Raw genomic sequence first — 19,800 nt, forward strand, 5'->3', positions numbered from 1 at the left:
TCCCGTACCAGCATACCTAAAAATAGTGAAATTTTTCACCCTCAATTCTTGCCTAAAGTATCAACTAAAGCACACATGGTTTTGCACATGCTGTTCACCTGAGTGTCCATTTTCCTTTGTCAGATCATACCTCTATCCCTTTATAACCTCTGTCCACTTCTACACAACAAAGCTTTCTACCACTCTGCGCCTCAGCTACATTCCTGTATCCCCACTTTACGTTTCAATTTCTTTCTGACCTTCACAATTTGTCCATCTCCTTCAAATACTTTCCACCATTCTCTTATAACCATGTTCTGTGTCAGCATGTACCCAAACTTCCTTACTCCTGCTATCCTTGGCTTGTCAGGTGTACAGTGTCTCTCTTCCTTCTAGCTTTAACTATTATCTACCTACTGGCTAGTGTTTCATACTCTTTACCTCATTTTTATTCTTTCCGGACATCTGTACTGTAATCCTCCTTACCTGTATCTAATGTCTGCTTGTTACATATATTGCGCATTAACTGTTTGCATACTAAATGTTTTATAATTTGAAATTAATACCAAATAATGTCAACACAGAAGAAATACTTATTTTATCTTTGTAGAATACAAGTACCTGTTGTGTGTGGATGTCTTAAGATCTCTCTATGTAATGTACCTTTGTAAATAATTTGTTCTGTCTTGAGTATCCTAAATGTGTCTGCTGGATCTATTCTTAATGACCTTTCATTGGTCACTAGATATAAATAAACTTTAAGGCATCCTGCACCAACTCCCCTTTCCATGATTCACCATTGTTCTGATCTATGTTGAAAGAAAGATTGAAGAGGTGTGAAAAGGGTGTTCAATTTGAGGACCCTCAGTGAACCTTTAACAGGAACTAGAAGGGATTCAAATCACTGTTGTTCAGGAAACCCCAGCATCAGCCCTTTGATTATCCTCAGGTAGGGGTGACCTCTGTAGAGGCAGCCCTTTCAGTGGATGCAAATCATGAGGTCACAGAGGTCTGCAAAACCAGGTGTACCAGAGGCTGTTCTCAGGCAAACGGACCTATCTAGCTGCCCACTTTTGGAGACAGTTGCACATCTCTTTTCACCATTTGATTGTGTGGATGGCCAACTTGCAGAATAAGTGATTAAGAAAGATAATATATTGAGGCTATACTATACCGTTTTTTGCATCTCCCTCCCCCTCAGCAACAGCCACTTCCAAATGTCCTATCCCACAGCCACCAACTCAAAGCACCAAAGAGAGTTCTCCATCCTCTTGCAAAATAAAGCCATCTAGGGGGTCCCACCAGACCTAGTAGGGTCAGGAAACTATTCCAGATTCTTTTTAATACCAAAGAAAACAAAGTCCTCAGGCCATTTCTAAATCTGAGCAGCCTAAATGTCTGTCAGAAAAACACCATTCATAATGGTCATTATGCAACGGTTTTACCTTGTTTTGAAGGGAAATGACTGGATGTGTTTGATGGTCTTTCAGGATGCGTCCATCCACTTTAAAATTGCAAAAAAGTCCAGAAGGTTTTTGTGCTTCTGACCAGGAGCTAATCACTTCCGTTTCAGAACATTGGCCTTTCGATTTTGCCACAGTCCCCCTTAGTGTTCACTTAGTGCATGACAGTAGTCACCGCTCTTCTGTAACTTAAAGGGATCCGCATGTTTCCTTAGCTACACAATTTGCTCCTCACTACAGCTGGTGTAAGAGTCCCTGCAATCAGCCAGTGCTTACATTTTGCAGCTCTCCCTATCTTTAGGGATTTCTATAAACCACGAAAAATCATGTGTTCAGCCTACTTAATAGATTAATTTTATCAGTTGCTATCTGGACAAAAGAATGTACAAAGTAAGCATTCCCAAGACATAACTCAAACCTTCTATGCTGCAATTCAGGCACTCTTATAGAAACAATCTCCTGCATTGTTGGCTCTTAGAGTTTTAGGTGGTATAGCTGTTTCAGTAGTCATGGTAACGTACACATGCTTCAATATGAGAATACTGCAATTGATCATCTCTATACAGTGGTCATCCATCAGCACTTCATATAACCCAGCTCTGCAAATTTCATTTGAGGTGGTGGTTGATGGTCCCTAACCATTCTTGCAGGTCAGCTGTTTGAACTGCCACTGCCATCGGCAACAGTAACCACGTTTGCACCCTTTCTTTAGTGGGGAAACATTTTAGGGGGGAATGCCCCACCTCATTAGTAAGGACATCTCATCCAGGGACAAGGTAGTCATAACATCCCTGTATTCTTCCCTTATAAGACCCATTATTGAGTGCAATGCCCCTTTTGGCATGTACCTCACAAAGCACATGCAGCAGCTGGAGAGACCACAATGGTTCCTCACCCGGGGAATCCAGGGCCTCATACATCTGCCCTACACCGGCTAAAAGCCCTGTCCCTCTACTCAGTCTCCTGCAGACTCTTCAGAGGTGACCTCTGTCTGGCATACAAAGCAATCTCAGACCCCGCCCTGATGGGACTGCTACATATCCACAAGTCAAGCTCCACTCGAGTAACCCGCATGTGCAACCTCAACCTGGTCTGTGACATCAATAGGACTTGTTGGCGGGACAGGTTTTTGTCTCGGAGACTCCCCCTTTTGTCGACTAGACTCCACGTAAATCAGAGTACCTCATTAACCCTTTTTAAGTGCAACCTGGATAACTGGATGGGTAACAGAAAATACACCCCTGGGACCTGTGTACCTGCTGGACAGTGGCATAGGGTGCTGACTTGTAGAAACATGGGCTAAATTCTTGGCTAGGCTTGTAAAGCCTAGTAATGTCTTATGATCCTATGAATTTGGATACAGGGGCCAATCTACACATCAAAATTCTAGAGATGTTGGTAGTTCTCTTAGCATTATAGGAATTTCAGAGCTTTCTTAATCCAGGACTGATAGCTATTTATTTAAATTGTCTGTCATGGTACATCAACAAACAAGATCAAAACAAGTCCTGTGCCCTTTGCAGAGAGGCCATGAGAGTTTGGCAGTGGGCAATAGATTTGCATCACTTTCTAATTGCAACACACACACATTTTGGGGAAAGTCCATTGTCTAGCAGACTGGTTCAGCACGTCTATCCTGATTACTCCCAAGTAGTCCTTCAGTTTGTCAGTTGCTGAGTTGATTTTCAACTACTGGGGCCAGCCTTTCTGCAATTTCTGTCTCCTTCCAACAAAATGCAGCAGCTACTTTGCTCTGATCATCTGAGAGTCAGTCATTACAGGCTTCTGTAGTCCGTCAGTGGCCCCCAGACTTTTCTACATCTTTCCTCCAATTTCCCTCATTTCAAAGTTTCTACAGAAAGTCTCAACATGCAAATTTACAATAATTCTCATTCCCCACTTTGGCCTAGGCAAATGTGGTTTCCTCTGCTCAGGCCTCATTTGAGGAAGCCCCCATGGCTTCTAGATCAACAACTGGATCTTATCTGTCGCCCAGCCAACCAGCCTCACCTGGGGTCCGAATGGAGAGTGAAGTAATCAAGTAAAGGAGAGTATTACTGCTGAAATTGAATTCATCCTCAAGTCTTGGTGAATACCTTTGTGAGGTGGACCCCATTTTCACAAAATCTCAGCAAGACAACATCGATATATAGACTGCATTTATATAGAGTATGTCATGGACAGAAGTAGGTTAAAATTTTAAAAAGAGAGCTGGGTGCACAAGACCCAGGATAAAAAAAAGTGTTCAATCCTGGTAGGCACACTGGTGCCAGGACTGGAAACGATGACAGTGTTGAATCCTCAACATACTGAAACATTCCTACAATGGGACCAGGCCCATGGGGAGGATAGCCTCCCCTGTTGTAGAAGAATGAAGTAGTCCACAAAAATTGATGGGCCAAAGAAGAGCCATAAAGACTGTAAAGTGGACTATTGAGGATAAGAAAGATATTATATATTGTTACTATAATGCAAAAAGCCCAGAATTTCCAGGCACAAGATATACAAAACAATTAAGAGAGAAATTACTGAAAAGAAAAATACTTTCACAGAAAAAACTGTTAGAAGCTTCAAATGAAAACTTGTGTTCATTAATACAACAGATTTGTGAAAAACCGTATATAGGTGAAGAAACTTTGATCAGTTTGGAAAAAGAAGCTTCTGAGAAAGTGCAAAAATATAAAAACCTAGAAATATTTGAAAAGTATAAAAAAGAAATATGGACATGGGAAAGAGAGAAATTTGATATGGTGCAATATTTATGCAAAGATAAAGGCCAAATTAGTCAATATAAAGAAGGCAGCTCCAAAGTTATTCGACGAGAAATACAGGCAAAGGCATCCAGATATGAAAAATTTCACAATAAAAAAAATATATCACAAAGATGGAAAGTAGAAAGGAAGATTAGTAAAGTAGAAGTTAAAAAAATAGAAGTCGAAGTTATGGAGTGCCTGCAAATTGAAGGATTTGGTGGAGAAGGTCTAACACAGGTTACATCACAGCATGATGGAGTGAGTCCCCAAAGTAAGGAGAAGCAGAAGATGTTTGTGTTTCACTGTTGCAGTCATTACTTTTGGGTTATCCTGCTGGCAGGCTACCCTCAGTCGGCCAGAATTCCAAAGTCTAGGTCCGGCATCAGTTGCTGTCGCCTCTTCCCTGACGTCAGTGCGCCAGGGGTATAAAAGATGCAGCCGATGCCATTTTCTTCAGTCTTTCATGCCACACGGTGCCCAAAGCAAAAGCAGTTTGCAAGTGCCGGTCAGCAGACTCTTGAGATTTTCAAATCCGAATTTCAGAACCGAAGTCTTCATTAAAGCTAAGTACCCCATTGGGGAAACTTTTTTCTTGCTCCAGACCGATGTCAGAAAAAGTTAACAATTGTATTTCTTGTGAGAAGCAAATACCTCATAAGGATTTTCACTCTTACTGTATTCCTTGCCTAGGCCCTGATCACAACGTTGCTAGCTGTCGGTTTTGTGCTAGATTTAACCAACGCACCATCAAGCGTCTGTTCAATTTTGCATTTCATTACTTTGGCCGTAGATTTAATTATATAATGCTGTCGGACCAGCTGACAACCGGAGTTTACAAAAAACGCAAGGACAAGGAAAAGGATAGGCATCTGAGGTCCAAAACTGACGACGAAGCCTCTGTTAGGCCAGTCGCCGGTTCTCAGTGAGGCACTTTCGCAGCCCCTGGCGCCCGCTACCTCAGAGCCTCAGGCCGCATCTGACTCCCACGTGGAGCCGACTGGGCCTCTGGAAACTCCAGGTATTGGACACTCGGAAATCATTCCCTCAGATGGGTCCGGAGCCGCTGAGCAGACATCAGCTTCTGAGGGTGTCTTCAGACCTACACAACTATATATTAAGCCATCTTCAGCTTCAAAGACTAAAGCAGCTCTAAAGACAAAGAAAAAAGTACAGCATTCTCCTTCTCAGACTTCCATGCCTAAAAAAACGATGCTCAAAATGGCTGAAGACCTAATTAGTTTGATCAGGGGCTCCCATCTCCCTCCTGATAAGAGGCCTAGGCAAGAGACAGAGTATGATTCTTCTGATCAGGTTTCCATTTCCTCTTCCTCTTCTGAACAGGATTACTCCATGCTTCCCTATGAGGATTCTGATGCTGAAAAATCCATTCCTTCAGCCTCTCCTCCTGAGGATTATTCTTTTGGGGAAACCCTGCATACCACGAGGGAGCATTTCCACTGGGAGAGCCAAGATTATTCTGAATCTAAGAAAAGGCTCAGAGACTTTCTGCTACTTCCTCAGCACAGACCCCTTGCTATTCCACCTGTTCTGGACATTGTAGATGTATTTTCAGAGTCTAGCCTGTCTCCTGACTCTTTACCCCCTGCACCTGCTAAGCCAGACAGATACTACAGGGTCCCGGATTCTCATAAGTTCCTATATAAAAACCCCGCAGCTGACCCAGAAACTATATCTCAGGGTCCCAGAGGGATTAAAGCTTATACTGCAAAAAACCCTGTCCCCTCTGATAGGGATTCTAGGGCTCTAGATAGATGGGGGAAAAAGTCTACACTTCTGCTACCCTGGCCGTAAGGGCTTTAAATTGTCAGTTTCATATGCTTAAATATCAGCAATATTTAATGTCACTGCTTAAACAGAAAATGTTGACAAATACTGAATGTTCAGAGAACAAAGAATTGCAGGATTTATTGCATGCAGCTGAACAAGTGGGAAAGCATACTTTGCAATGTGGTTATGATTCACTGGAGGCCTCTTGCAGGGCTGCTGTTACATGATCTGTTATTAGGAGGCATGCTTGGTTAAAGGAACAGAATCTGCTTGATCATGTTAAAGCAAAATTATTAGATGCACCATTACAGCATGATACTTTGTTTGGTACTAAAGCAGAAGAGGTGTTGAAAAAATGGAGGATAAAGCAAAATCTATGCAGACAGTCAAGGATTTCTTACAGATGTCCTTCAAGAATGCAACTGCAGTCCTTACATATGGGTTGTCCTGCCTCAGGCAGCCCTTCGGTCGGATTCCAAAGTCTGGGTCCGGCGTCGGCTGATGTCGGCTCCTTCCTGACGTCAGAGCGGCCAGGGTATAAAAGCATCAGGCGACGCCATCTTCTTCAGTCTTTCTTGCCGTGCGGTGCCCTAAGCAGAAGCAGTTCACAAGTGCCGGTCAGCCAGCTCCTGTGTTTTCAGATACCGAAGTCATCAAAAAGCTAAGTACCTCATTGGGGAACCTTTTCTTGCCTCAGCTGATGTCAGATAAAACTGCAAAAGTTAATAATTGTTTGTCTTGTGGTAAACAAATACCTCATAAGGACTTCCATTCTTACTGCCTTCCCTGCCTCGGCCCAGACCATGATGTCTCGGCCTGTGCTTGCTTCAATAAGTGCACACTTAGGCGCCGAGCAGAATTTGCTGTAGACTTTTTTGGAGAAAATTACTCCTATATCATGCCGTCGGAACTACCGACAGCACATACTTCCAAAAAACGGAAGGACCGGGACAGACATCCGCGGTCCGCGACTTCCACCGACACCATGCTAAAGCCTACCGCAAGTGCATCGGTCTCTTGGAGGCGGTAATTCAACCGCTCCAGGCCGACAACACCGTTTTACCGCTCACTTCGGTACCGGAGGTTTCCCCGGTGCCGGTTGTTGATTTTCCCCCTGAAACCAAAGCCCAAGATTTGCCTGACACCATACCGGTGGACAAAGTTACTCCAGCACATGGGGCAGCAAGGCCTCCCTCCTGTGCCTATGTCCATTAAGGCCTACACACGTGCTAAGGCTGCCAACCAGGCTAAGTCTCACCCTCCTAAATCTTTTCTACAGGGTTCAACTTCTGATAAACAGATCATGACTTTAGCTGCAGATCTAATTTCTTTAATCAGGGTCTCAGGCTCATCCAGACAGAGTTTTCAGCCACCTTCAGACAAAAGAGCTAGGGTTGAGCAGGTGGATACTCTTTCCTCAGACGAGGCCTCTGGTGAGTCAGACCTTTCAGATTCCCAGGAAGAATCTTTCCCGGCCTACGAGGATTCGGATGCTGATGAATCCATTCCCTCTGCCTCTCCTCCTGAGGATCTTTCTTTCGGGGAGATTCTCCACTCCATGAGAGAGCATTTTCAGTGGCAGGGCCAGGATTTCTCCGACTCCAGGAAAAGGCTTCGGACTTCGCTTAAGTTACCCCAGCACAGGCCTTTAGCTATACCCCCAGTGTTAGATGTATTGGATGATATGTACTCAGACTCCAGTACTTCTTATTCACTCCCCCCCTGCTCCGGTCAAGCCGGACAGATATTACAGGGTTCCTGAAACTCATAAACATCTCTTTAAGGCACACTCTGCTAATCTAGGTCCCTGGAGAGGTGGGGTAAAAAAGTTTATACTTCATCCACCCTTACCATGAGGGCACTTAACTGTCTTTTTCATATGTTTCAGTATCAGGATTTCTTGATGGATGATTTACAAAAGTAACCTCTCCTGAGCCTTTAGATAGAAAGGCCTTGCAGGATTTGGTACATAATATTCAGCAGGTTAGCGATCATTTTCTTCAGTGTGGTTATGATGCATTGGAAGCTTCATGTAGGTCAGCTATGACAGGGGCCATCATACGTAGACATGCTTGGTTGAAAGAACAGACATTGCCAGATCATGTTAAAATTAAGCTTCTAGATGCACCTCTGGAAAAAGATAAGCTATTTGGTGCTAATGCACAGGGTGTGTTGAAATCAATAGGGGAAAAAGCTAAATCAGTACAAACAGTCAAATATTTCCTCCAGGTTCAGCCACCAAGGTTCAGCAGGAATTGGCCTTCAAAGAATTGGTCCTTTCCAGACACTGACAAGTTCCAAAGGGGAAAAAACAGGCGTGCTCGAGGTAGAGGGCAATACCGAGGCTCCTACAGGGGCTGCCAATGGCAGCCAACAAATCAGAGAAGTGGCGCTGTTCCACAGGTACAACCACAATGACTTGACTTTGACACCGCCGACCAAGGCTCAAAGAGAAGCACCTTTAGGCAGAAAATTATCCTTATTTTCAAAAAATTGGCACGTTTTTACAAAGGACAAATGGATTTTGGACATAGTAGACAAAGGTTACAGGTTCCACTTCCATACCTTACCAGCAAGACAAGGCATGCCAAACCTGCCACACAATCAAAGGGCAGAGGCACTCTTACAAGTTTCAAAGCTACTACAAATCAGAGCAATAGAAAAGGTTCCTCCTCAGGAACAAGGCCAGGGATTCTACTCAAGACTGTTCCTTGTTCCAAGAAAAGAAAAGCAATGGAGACCTATACTAGACTTGTCCACTCTAAACACTTTTCTCATTGTGCAAAAGTTCAAAATGCTGACATTACAGCAACTCCTTCCCATGCTGGGCAAGGGGTCTTGGCTGGTTACTCTGGACCTCAAGGAGGCATACCTGCATGTCCCAATCAGACACAGCTGCAGAAGATACCTCAGATTTCTTGCAGGGCCAGAGCATTATCAATTCTCAGCATTGCCTTTTGGCTTATCTACTGCACCCAGAGTATTTACGAAATACCTGGCATCAGTAATTGTGCACTGCAGACTCCAGGGGATACAAATATACCCTTTCCTGGACGACTGCCTTATTCAAGCGGACAGCAAGCAAGCCTTGATAAGAAACTTGGACTATGTCATTCATCTACTGCAGGCTTTGGGATACACAGTCAACATTCAAAAATCATGACTACTGCCATCCCATCAAATAATTTTTCTAGGAGCCAAACTGGACACAGATTCACGAATGGCTTTCCTCACAGAAGAAAAACAAGAACAATTACCAGTTTACTTCAAAGGCCTAGCAAAGCACACCCAGATGACTGCAAGGAAGATCCTGCAGGCCCTGGGTTACATGGCATCTTGCATTCTTCTGATTCCAATGGCAAGACTACACATGAGAAAACTACAATGGTACCTAGAAAGTTTATGGTCTCAACACAGCCACAACTTAGAAGCAACTATTCCACTCATTCCATGTCTACAAAAGGAATTTTTGTGGTGGACACAAGCAAGCCTGCTAAACAAAGGCATGTCCTTCAGCAAACCTCAAGCAAGCCAAACCATTACAACAGATGCCTCAGATCATGGATGGGGGGCACAAATGGAGGGCAGATGCATTCAAGGGCAATGGGCTCCCCGGGAATTGCATCTGCACATCAATCAAAAAGAGATGTTGGCAGTGATTCATGCAATCGAGGCCTTCGGAAAATTTCTTCAGCAAGGTCATCTGTTAATAAGGACAGACAACACCACTGTTATGTGGTACATAAACAAACAGGGAGGCACCCATTTTTACCCCCTCTGCAGACTAGCAATGACTCTTTGGGAACAGTCCCTGAAACTGAACATACAGTTGCAATCCCAGTTTGTTCCAGGCAAGGACAATGTTCTGGCGGACAGTCTAAGCAGAAACATTATGGATCCGCACGAATGGATGCTGCATCCAGACATTTTTTCACAAATAACTCATGCATGGGGAAGGCCGGACATAGATCTCTCTGCCTCACACCTCAATCATCATCTGAAGAAGTTTTGCTCAAGGACTCACCATCCTCAAGCCTGGAGAATGGATGCTGTCTCCTTCAGCTGGAATTCTCTAACAATCTATGCATTCCCACCTCTACCATTAATGACCAAGGTGTTACTGAAGATCAAAGCAGAACAACCGAAGGGCATTTTGATTGCTCCAGACTGGCCGAGGCAGCACTGGTGTCCATTACTAAGGAGCATAACTTGCACCAAGCTGTGGCCCCTGCCTCAATGGCCTCTGCTTATAACTCAGCACAATTACAGGACTGTTCATTCCAACTTGCAAACATTGCAACTGATAGCTTGGAGGGTTCCATGATTTCTACCCATATCTCTCTCTCCAAAAAAGTTAAAGAGATCTTACTGGAAGCACGCAGGCCTTCCACCAGAAAAACTTATTCAGCCAAATGGAAGAGATTCAACATCTGGAATGCCAACAGGGGTCAGGATGCATCAGTAATGAGCATCCCACAGATACTAGAATACTTGGCAGAAATGCTTCACAATGGCCTTTCATATTCTTCCATAAAAATACACGCTTCAGCAATTTCAGCAAAATACAACCGTGATCCACCTGTGTTTTCACATCCTTTGCTAAGACAGTTTCTAAGAGGGATAAAGAATATCAAACCTCCAAGGAAACCACCAGTGCCTGCATGGGACCTCAACTTCGTTTTGGAAAAATTAACCCTTCCACCTTTCGAGCCAGCAGCATCTTCATAATTGCAATTTCTCTCCTGGAGAACAGTTTTCCTGTTGGCAATTACTTCAGCAAGAAGAGTCTCGGAGATACAGGCCCTCATGGCAGTACCTCCATTTCTCATTTTCCATCAGGACAGAGTCTCTTTAAGAGCCAATCCTTCATTAATGCCAAAGGTGATATCCAGGGTTTCTCTAAACCAAGCAATTCACCTGCCTACTTTCTTTCCCAGTCCTCAAAATAAAGGAGAAAAGCTTCTGCACACTTTGGACATACACAGACAATTGTGCTACTACTTGGACAGAACAAAGGCCAACAGAAAGTCAGACCAACTATTTGTAGCCTGCGCAGCTGGAGTACAAGGAAAGGCAATTTCCAAGCAAACAATTTCAAAATGGATTGGAAACTGCATCAGATTCTGCTACTCTTTCCATGGAAAAGTTGTGCCAGCCAAAATCAGGCCTCACTCCACCAGAGCTACAGCCACCTCCACAGCCTTTCTAAGAGGGGTGGCTACAAAGGACATTCTAGAAGCTGCTGCATGGAGCTCCGTGCATACATTTTCCAAGCATTACAACCTGCCTTTATATTCCAGATCCCGAACAGGCTTTGCTTCGGCATTCCTGCAGGGCATTTTAGCTACACCATCCTTATCTTAGATCCTACCACCCCCAGCTTGGCTATGGTATTCAACCCATATGTAAGGACTGCAGTTGCATTCTTGAAGGACATAGTACAGTTTTGTACCTACCATAAATGTAGATGTCCGATAGATATGCAACTGCAGTCAGGTTTTCCCTCCCTCCTACCCCTCTGTTATTCTCTTTATTGGGTCCTCTCCCCCTTTCTCAAATTAGCTGGAGAAATCTGTTATGGTGTATCTGTTTATTACTGTTGTGCATGTCTGGATTTTTTATCCATTCTCTAAATTTAGCCTTCCTTGGAGGGCACCTGGCATCTGGGGCAAGAAACACTGAAGAAGATGGCGTCGTCTGATGCTTTTATACCCTGGCCGCTCTGACGTCAGGAAGGAGCCAACATCAGCCGACGCCAGACCCAGACTTTGGAATCCGGCCGACCGAAGGGCTGCCTGAGGCAGGATAACCCATATGCAAGGACTGCAGTTGCATATCTATCGGACATCTACATTTATGGTAGGTACAAAACTGTACTGTACAGCCACCCAGGTTTAGCAAGAACTGGCCCTCTAAAAATTGGTCCTTTCCAGTGTCAGACAGACCACAAAGAGGCAGATACAGGTGTCCCAGAGGCAGATCTCAGCCCCGAGGCTCATACAGGCCTAAACAATGGGGTGCTCCTACCTCCAAAAGCAGAGAAGACAAATCACAACCTTACAGGAAACAGTCTCAATGACTTTCCTCTACCAGATCCAAGCACTTTAAATTTGGCAGCCCCCTTAGGGGGAAAACTAGCACTTTTTTCATCAAATTGGCAAATGATTACCCAAGACAAATGGGTCCTGAACATAGTGTCCCAAGGCTACAGGTTCCATTTTCACACCCTACCAAGTTCAAAAGGTATGCCAGACAATCAATGGACAGAGGCACAAAAACAAATTACTGCCCTCATGGACATGAGGGCCATTCAGCAAGTACCACAACAAGAGCAGGGGCAAGGATTTTACTCCAGACTCTTTCTAGTACCCAGAAAGGACAAAACCTGCAGACCTATACTGGACCTGTCTATACTAAATACGTTTCTGGAAGTTCCAAAATTCAAGATGTTGACTCTACAGCAGCTACTGCCCATGATGGGCAAGAAGGTTTGGCTCATAACTTTGGACCTAAAAGAGGCATACCTGCATGTCCCAATCAGACGATCTTGCAGAAGATACCTGGCTTGATGCATTACCAATTCTCTGCACTGCCCTTTGGCTTATCTACTGCGCCCAGGATTTTCACAAAATGCCTGGCACCAGTAATTGCGCTTTGCAGACAAAAAGAAATTAAAATATATCCATGCTTGGATGATTGCCCAATTCAAGCAGAGAACAAAGACATTCTTCTGAAGCATCTGGCGTTTGTAAAAAGATTACTAATTGGCCTAGGGTACACAGTAAACGAAAAGAAATTAAAACTAGTGCCCTCTCAAGAGATAATATTCTTGGGTGCAAGCTTAAATACAACTGCCCAGATGGCTTATCTCACGCCAGACAAACAAAAGCAGCTGACTACTTACTTCAAGAAATTGGCAACAAAAACCCACTATCTACAAGGAAAATCCTGCAGGCCTTGGGTTTCTTGGCATCTTGCATTCTACTAATTCCTTATGCCAGACTGTATATGAGGAAACTACACTGGTATCTAAAAAGTGTTTGGACTCAGCATTGCCACAGCCTGGAGACAGTAATTGCACTCATTCCCTGTCTGCAACAGGACTTCCAATGGTGGGCAGAAGCCTGTCACCACAACAGGGGTCTGCCATTCAGATTACCCACAGCCAGACAGACACTGACAACGGATGCATCAGATTATGCCTGGGGGCCCATATGGCAGGAAAATGTATTCAGGGCACATGGCCTGCAAACCAGATGCATCTTCACATCAATCAAAAAGAGATGCTAGCTGTTCAAAATGCCCTGACAGCTTTCAAGGACCTGCTTCATCCAGGACAGTTACTGATAAAGACAGACAACACTACAGTCATATGGTACATAAACAAGCAGGGAGGTACACATTCCTACCCCCTCTGCAGACAAGCAATGACCTTATGGGACACAGCATTGGCTTTTCAAGTTCACCTGCAAGCACAATTCCTGCCAGGAAAAACAAATACTCTGGCAGATGAACTAAGCAGAAACCTCATGGATCCCCATGAATGGAAACTGGATCCACAAGTCTTCAGCATGATAATAAGGAAATGGGGATGCCCAGACATAGATCTATTTGCCTCCCCTCACAACTGCCAATTGCAGAGATTTTGCACAAGGATTTATCACAAGCAAGCATGGAAAGTAGACGCCCTATCCTTCAGCTGGAAAAATCTAAAGGTATATGCTTTTCCCCCATTGTTTCTCCTTCCCGGGGTACTCCTAAAAGTCAGACAAGAGAAGCCAAAAATTATATTACACCAGACTGGCCACACCAGCACTGGTATCCAATTCTAAAGAGCTTGTCTCAAGGTCCAGCATGGATATTGCCTCAAACTTCTCACTTACTGACCAAACAAAACAATCAGATCCTGCACAGCCAACTCAGGACCTTAAATCTGGCAGCATGGCAGATATGTAGCCATTCAGAACACTCCTCTTTCAAAAGCTGTTATGGATGTTATCTTGGTGGCCAGGAGGCCCAGTATCAGAAAATCTTATGCAGAATAATGGAAGAGATTCTGTGCTTTGAACCAGGAACAAGGCAGTGACATGTGTGAATCAAATATCCCTCAGATTTTACAATACCTAACTGAGATGCTAAACAAAGGCCTTTCTTTCTCATCAATTAAGATGCATGCCTTTGCCATTTCAGCCCAATACAATACGGAACCACTATCTTTTCTCAACCCTTAATAAGGCAGTACCTCAGAGGGGCCAAAAACATTAGACCTCAAAGGAGAGCACCAATTCCAGCCTGGGACCTCAATTATGTTTTGGAAAAACTGACACTGCCTCCTTTTGAGCCAGCATCAACAGCAGATATTAAATTCTTATCCTGGAAAACTGCTCTGCTCCTAGCAATAACCTCTGCAAGGCGAGTCTCGGAGTTACAAGCACTCATGGCTGTGAAACCTTTCATCATTTTTCATTCAGACAGGGTTTCTCTGAGGACAATCCCTACATTTATGCCTAAGGTGGTGTCTAGTGTGGCTCTTAACTAAACCATTCACTTGCCTACCTTTTATCCTAACCCACAGAACAAGGGTGAGAAAATTTTGCATTCTATGGACGTACACAGGCAGCTATGCTTCTACTTGGACAGAACTAAAGCTTTCAGAAAAACTGAGCAACTTTTAGTGTCATATGCTGCAGGATCACAAGGAAAGGCTATCTCAAAACAGACTATTTCTAAATGGATAGGCAATTGCATCTGTTTCTGCTATTTTCAACATGGCAAATCAGTGCCTAAGGGCATTAGGCCTCATTCCACCAGAGCAGCAGCCACTTCAGCAGCCTTCCTCAGAGGAGTACCAACCAAAGATATCTTAGAGGCTGCAACTTGGAGTTCAGTGCACACCTTCACAAAGCACTACCACTTACCTCTTTACTCTAAAGTCCAGAGCAGGCTTTGCCACTGCAGTTCTGCAGGGCCTCATAGCCTCTCCTAACCTTATTTAGCCCAGCCGCCCTTCCTCAGCTTTTGGATTCAACTCAAGAGTAATGACTGCAACAGTGAAACACGATGAACATATTACAGTTGTGTACCTACCATAAATGTAGATGTTAGAGTGTATGCACTGTTGCAGTCCAGGTTTCCCACCCACCATCCCCCTTTTCTTTGCTGGGACTTATCTGCACTTCTCCATCCTATACAACCTTTTTGGTGTATTTGCTTGTAGATGAAGGAAATGTTATTTTTGTGCATGCATTTTTATTGGCATATTTTTCAGCCTACCAAATTGGGGGCACCTGACATCTGGGGCAAGAAAAACTGAAGAAAATGGCATCGGCTGCATCTTTTATACCCCTGGCACACTGACGTCAGGGAAGAGGCAACAGCAACCGACGCCGAACCTAGACTTTGGAATTCTGGCCGACTGAGGGTAGCCTGCCAGCAGGATAACCCAAGAGTAATGACTGCAACAGTGATTACACTCGAACATCTACATTTATGGTAGGTACACAACTGTACTATCAGAAGACATCTGAAGAAGAAATATGACCATGGTAAAGAAAGAGATTTAATATGGTGTAATATTTATGCAAAGGAGAAAGCAAAACTAACCAATACAAAAAGAGCAGCACCAAAGATATTTCAAGAGAAATACAGGCAAAGGAATCCAAACATGGAAAACTTTACAATGCAAAAAAATAAGACAACAAAGAGGAAAAGTAGAAAGGGAAATTAGTAATGGAGAAGTTAAAGAAATAGAAATTGAGGTTATGGAGTACCTGCAAAGTGAAGGATTCAGTGTAGAAAATCTAATTCAGAAAGCACCACAACAGGATAGAGTAATGAATATCCAAATTAAGGGGAAATCAGTGGAACAGGAAGTAATTGGTCAGGTGCGATATCAAGATATTTTGGAGCTTTACACAGGAAACCAGTGTAAATGTTCACTTAAATCTAGATAGCAAGGGTAAGAACAGGAAACCATGGGAACTCTGATGCAATCAATGTTGGAATGATAGACTAGTGAGTTCCCATATGACAGAGCAACAGATGGAACAGTAGGAAGTTGAAGAGAGTATGGCACCAAAGATGCTATAGAATGCTTGCAGGAAATGGGAATCAAGGGATGTGCCCTCAGTTTGGAAGAAAATGAGCTAAGAGAAGAGTTGCTTGATTTAATAGACATAGATATATTAAGATCAAAGAAAGAAGTAAACTGCAGAAGGTCACTAAAACTCAAAAAGTCAGAACTCTGATAAAACTATGGACAGTCCTAATTACTGTGTTTATTTGAGATCCATGCAATATAAGTAAACAGGATTTGTTACTGTGCAGCTAAGTTAGTAACTGAGTTCTACCACAAGAACACAGGGTAGTGAGGGAAAGGATGGGGAGCAATCGAAAACCATTCTGGAAGTATCGAATAGAGAAAAATATAAAGCAATTAAGACAAGAAGTGTCACTATTAAAAGACTGTAGAAGAGGGAATAGATCAAAAATACTAAGAAAGATAGATGTGATAAAAGCAATTTGCAGTATTAGAACAGACCAGGATCTGTTGTGCACTATCACAAATAAACTAAAATTTTCAGCACAGGCTGAAAACATTTAGAAGATACGTTGATAAATATAAAGGAAAAGTACAAAATAAGCAATTCTGTGATAACCCAAAAAAATGTTATAGTGAACTGGGAAACGAGGTAAAAGGAATGGAAAGACTGCCAAAAAAAGAAGAAAGATACATTTTGGAGAAGTATCTTTGAAGATCGTGTGGAACATAACAAAGATGCTAAATGGCTAGAAGTAAAAGAAAAAGTAAGAAGTTTAAATGTATAGGATATGAAATGGGATGAAGTAACAGCTAGAGAGACTGAAAGAAAGTTAAGAAAAGCCTCTAGACCCAAATGCAGTACCTAATTTTTGGTTAAAAGTATTAACATCTTTGCACGAAGATTTAGCCATGACTAAGAACTATTTATATGTTCATAGGTTCGTACTAGGCTATCTGCCCTAGGGCATTTATAAGCCTAGCCAGAGTGTGTGTGGCTTTCACCACCCCTTAGGATGAGAATACTACGCCCTTTTAGGGTTTAGTTTACTGTGCCTCTGTCTAGTAGTGACACAGAGATGACCCCCGGGGTAAACCTACGATTTCCCATCCACTCGTCAAGATTTCTCTTTAATAGAGTTAGTGAGGGGCTCTGCCTAACATGGATTGGTATTCTGTTCCAGAGTGTAGGGAGCCTCTGGGTTATGAATCTGTCCCTCCAGCACGTCCTATTTATTTCTGTGTTGAGATTTAAGTCTCTTGCTCTCGTGGCTCTGATGGATTTGGATTTTCTGAGGTGGAGCATGTCCATTAATTCTGGATTGGACATGGCCTTGTACGTCAGGCACAGATCACCTCTGAGTAGGCGGTATGCGACTGAATAGAGCTGGAGTTTTTTCAGTCGGGCAGCATATGACATATGTTTAAGACCCTTTATCCTCTTGGTGAGGAACTTTTGGGGTCTTTCCAACTGCTGCAGGTGTCAGGTAAGATACATCCCAAATGGGGCATTGTACTCAATCATTGGCCTGATAAGAGAAGAGTACAGGGGCACAATGACCTCTCTTGATCTAGATGTGAAACCTTTCATGATAAGGTGGGCAATATAGAAGGTCTTCCTAACCACTTTGGCAATGTGAGTGTCAAATGAGAGGTTACTGTCAACCTGGGTCCCTAGGTCCCTGATTACCTCTTCCGTACTTAATGGATTACCACCTATGTGGTAATTTGTGGGTACCTTGTTTTTCCCAAAGGGTATGACTATACATTTTTTGGCATTCAGCTTAAGGCCATGGCTCTGGCACCAATTATCCATTTCTATGAGGCCTCTCTGAAGGATGTTTGTGTCCGCTGGAGTATCAATTATGGCGCCCAGTTTGCAGTCATCTGCGAACTTTGTCAGCCACAGTCCTCCTATGTTTGCCTGTACCTCGGAAAAATAAATGCTGAACAAGAGGGGTCCCAGGACTGAGCCCTGTGGGACACTGCTTGTGACTGGCTTAGAGTCTGACATAGCTCCAGAAACTCTGACCCTGTGGGTTCTGTCCTTGAGCCAGTTTGCAACCCATCTTGTGACATATGGGTTTACATTTAAGCTGGTGAGTTTGTCTATGATGCCCGAGTGGGGTATTGTGTCAAAAGCTTTTGCAAGGTCAAGGTAGGCTGTGTGAACTGCCTTACCCTCATCAATGGCCTTAGTGACTGTTTCAAAAAACTGTAACCACGACTCCTCCACTCAAAAGTATAAACAAGCAAAAACAAACACCGCCGACTTCACAATGAAGGGTATATCCTGTACCAAACAACGCTGTATTATTGTAACATAAAGTTCCATTGGAATATTTGTAAAATAAGTTTTAGGAAATTATGGTAATGTATTGATTCTAATTTACAATATCAATTTTATATAAGACATTGATTGATTAATTGAATAACTTGTTGTGTTTGTCAGTATTTAAGGGCATGTGACAGCTAACTATTTGGATTCTGATGAAGTCTGGTATTAACAGAAGAAAGCGCGCTCAATCCCAGGTTGCTGTTTGTCCTATATGGAAAATAAATTTTGGTTCATCGACTAGTTCATTGACTAGTGACTATTTTCATTTGTACCTTTGTGTACCACTCTGTTATTTTGGATTTTCTGGCTACAGCGTTGTTTGGTACAGGATATACCCTTCATTGTGAAGTCGGCGGTGTTTGTTTTTGCTTGTTTATACTGTTTCAAAAAAGTCGAACAAGTTCAAAAGACAGGATCTGCCCTTGACAAAGCCAAATTGGGTAGGATCCAATGTCTGTAGGTCCCCATTGTCTTTGTTTATGAGTTCCATAATGATCCTCTCCATAGCTTTGCAGACCAGGCTCGTCAAGCTTATGGGGCGGTAATTTCCAGGGTCCGTAGAAGCACCGCCTTTGTGAAGTGGGACCACTGTTGCCGTACGCCACTCTTTGGGTATGTATCCTGTAGTAAGGCTAAGATTAAACAGCAGCCTTATGTGTGGGTTTAGTTCCTCTTGGAGTTCATGTAGCTCACAGCCCGGGACACCGTCCGGTCCCATTGATGCTGTGTTTTTAGCTTTAGAGAGGGCGGCTCTCACCTGGGCATCTGAGATGTTGGGAGGCTACACTCTGCTGGGATAGTTATTTCTCCTTTTGGAGAAATTTGCACTGAACCTGTCTGCCAGAATGTTGGCAATGTTAGTGGGTTCAGTGTATTTTGTGTCATTTTGGACTAACTCTGAGCATATCTGGGAGTTTCCACACAGGTTTCTAACATATCTAAAGAAGGCCTTGTGATTGTCTTTTGTGATTTTTCTCTCAAAGTTGGCCTTGGATGATTTTATGAGTGATCGTAGTTTTTTGCTAGTACTGATCAGAGATGCCTTCCCTTTTAGGGATTTTGCTCTGTCATGTAGTAGCTTCCTCCTCCTGTTGTAAAGTTTGTTTATGGCTGGGGTCCACCAGACCGGGCACCTGCCTTTGGGGGAATGGGTCTTTGTTTTATTTGGGATTGCATGATCCATGCATTCTTGAAGGTGCCCGTAGAAGGCATATGCAAGGGATTCAGCAGTGTGGGTTTTGGTTTCCACTGGCCCAGGGGCCTTGAAGGATACCACTTCAGTCTTAAGAAGTGTGAAGTTGGCTTTTGAGAAGTTCTTCACTGTGGTCTTTTGTGCAGGGGACGGGATGTGGATTTCCAGTGAGATTAATTTATGGTCTGATCTTACCAAAGAGGGATATACTTCCAGTGTGGAGCATTGTGTCCCCATGTTTGTGATGA

Source organism: Protopterus annectens, chromosome 7.part1 (genome assembly GCF_019279795.1).
Source record: "Protopterus annectens isolate FY-2018-M chromosome 7.part1, PAN1.0, whole genome shotgun sequence".
Lineage (NCBI taxonomy): Eukaryota > Metazoa > Chordata > Ceratodontiformes > Protopteridae > Protopterus > Protopterus annectens.